The sequence below is a fragment of the Glycine soja genome, chromosome 14, assembly GCF_004193775.1.
Source record: "Glycine soja cultivar W05 chromosome 14, ASM419377v2, whole genome shotgun sequence".
In the NCBI taxonomy this organism is placed as follows: domain Eukaryota; kingdom Viridiplantae; phylum Streptophyta; class Magnoliopsida; order Fabales; family Fabaceae; genus Glycine; species Glycine soja.
In genome coordinates this window covers 16,043,962-16,046,090 of record NC_041015.1, presented here as the reverse complement: position 1 = coordinate 16,046,090, position 2,129 = coordinate 16,043,962, and the positions used below count along the sequence as shown (strand labels likewise).

The window sequence follows — 2,129 nt, the reverse complement described above, 5'->3', positions numbered from 1 at the left end:
GATGTCCCATATGTTCTTAAAAATGGACTGATTCATTTGCTTCCAAAGTTTCATGGCCTTGCAGGTGAAGACCCGCACAAACATTTGAAAGAATTTCACATTGTCTGCTCCACCATGAAACCCCCAGATGTCCAAGAGGATCACATATTTCTGAAGGCTTTTCCTCATTCATTAGAGGGAGTGGCAAAGGACTGGCTGTATTATCTTGCTCCAAGGTCCATCACGAGCTGGGATGACCTTAAGAGAGTATTCTTAGAAAAAATTTTCCCTGCTTCCAGGACCACAACCATCAGGAAGGATATCTCAGGTATTAGACAACTCAGTGGAGAGAGCCTGTATGAGTACTGGGAGAGATTTAAGAAACTATGTGCCAGTTGCCCCCACCATCAGATTTCAGAACAACTTCTTCTCCAATATTTTTATGAAGGACTCAGTAATATGGAAAGAAGTATGATAGATGCTGCCAGTGGTGGAGCCCTTGGAGACATGACTCCTGCTGAAGCCAGAAATTTAATTGAGAAGATGGCTTCCAACTCCCAGCAGTTTAGCGCCAGAAATGATGCCATAGTCATTAGAGGAGTGCATGAGGTAGCTACAAACCCATCTGCATCATCTGAAACTAAGAAGCTTGAAGGCAAACTGGATGCATTGGTTAACTTGGTAACCCAGCTGGCCTTGAATCAGAAATCTGTACCTTTCGCAAGGGTTTGTGGTTTGTGCTCCTCTGCTGACCACCATACAAACCTTTGCCCTTCTATGCAACAACCTGGAGCAATTGAGCAGCCTGAAGCTTATGCTGCAAATATTTACAATAGACCTCCTCAACCTCAGTAGCAAAATCAACCACAACAGAACAATTATGACCTCTCCAGCAACAGATACAACCCTGGATGGAGGAATCACCCTAACCTCAGATGGTCCAGCCCTCAGCAACAACAACAGCAGCCTGCTCTTTCCTTCCAAAATGTTGCTGGCCCAAGCAGACCATACATTCCTCCACCAATCCAACAACAAAAACAACCCCAGAAACAGCCAACAGTTGAGGCCCCTCCACAACCTTCCCTCGAAGAACTTGTGAGGCAAATGACTATGCAGAACATGCAGTTTCAGCAAGAGACCAGAGCCTCCATTCAGAGCTTAACCAATCAGATGGGACAATTGGCTACCCAATTGAATCAACAATAGTCCCAGAATTCTGACAAGCTGCCTTCTCAAGCTATCCAAAATCCCAAAATTGTCAGTGCCATTTCATTGAGGTCGGGAAAGCAGTGTCAAGGACCTCAACCCGTAGCACCTTCCTCATCTGCAAATGAACCTGCCAAACTTCACTCTACTCCAGAAAAAGGTGATGACAAAAATTTACCTAACAATTTATGTGCAGGTGAATCTTCTTCCACAGGTAATTCTGATTTGTAGAAGCAGCACATTCCCCCTCTTCCATTCCCTTCAAGAGCAGTTTCCAACAAAAAAATGGAAGAGGCAGAGAAAGAGATCTTGGAAATGTTTAGAAAAGTAGAGGTAAACATACCTCTGTTGGATGCAATATAGCAAATTCCAAGATATGCCAAATTCTTAAAGGAGCTGTGCACTAATAAGCGGAAGCTTAAAGGAAGTGAACGAATTAGCATGGGCAGAAATGTCTCCGCATTGATTGGTAAATCTGTTCCTCAAATTCCTGAAAAATGCAAAGATCCAGGTACATTCAGCATACCTTGTATTATAGGGAATAGTAAGTTTGACAATGCCATGCTAGATTTAGGAGCCTCTGTTAGTGTCATTCCTCTGTCGATTTTTAATTCTCTATCTCTAGGTCCCTTGCAGTCAACTGATGTGGTAATTCATTTAGCTAATAGAAGTGTTGCCTATCCTGTTGGTTTCATAGAAGATGTCTTAGTTAGAGTTGGTGAACTGATTTTCCCTGTTGATTTTTATATCTTGAATATGGAAGATGGATTTTCTCAAGGATCAGTTCCCATCATTCTAGGCAGACCCTTTATGAAAACTGCTAGAACTAAGATAGATGTTTATGCAGGCACACTGTCTATGGAATTTGGTGACATAACTGTTCATTTTAATATTCTGGATGCTATGAAATACCCATCTGAAGATCTTTCTGTATTTCGTGCTGA

General features: G+C 42.3%; 1 non-coding gene across 1 annotated transcript; it reads right to left on the bottom strand.

The window, feature by feature from the left end:
• Nucleotides 1–285: 285 nt before the first annotated feature.
• Nucleotides 286–392, bottom strand: LOC114385579. The gene has a single exon (XR_003660947.1). It is a non-coding gene; the product is annotated as a small nucleolar RNA R71 (small nucleolar RNA).
• Nucleotides 393–2,129: the final 1,737 nt, after the last annotated feature.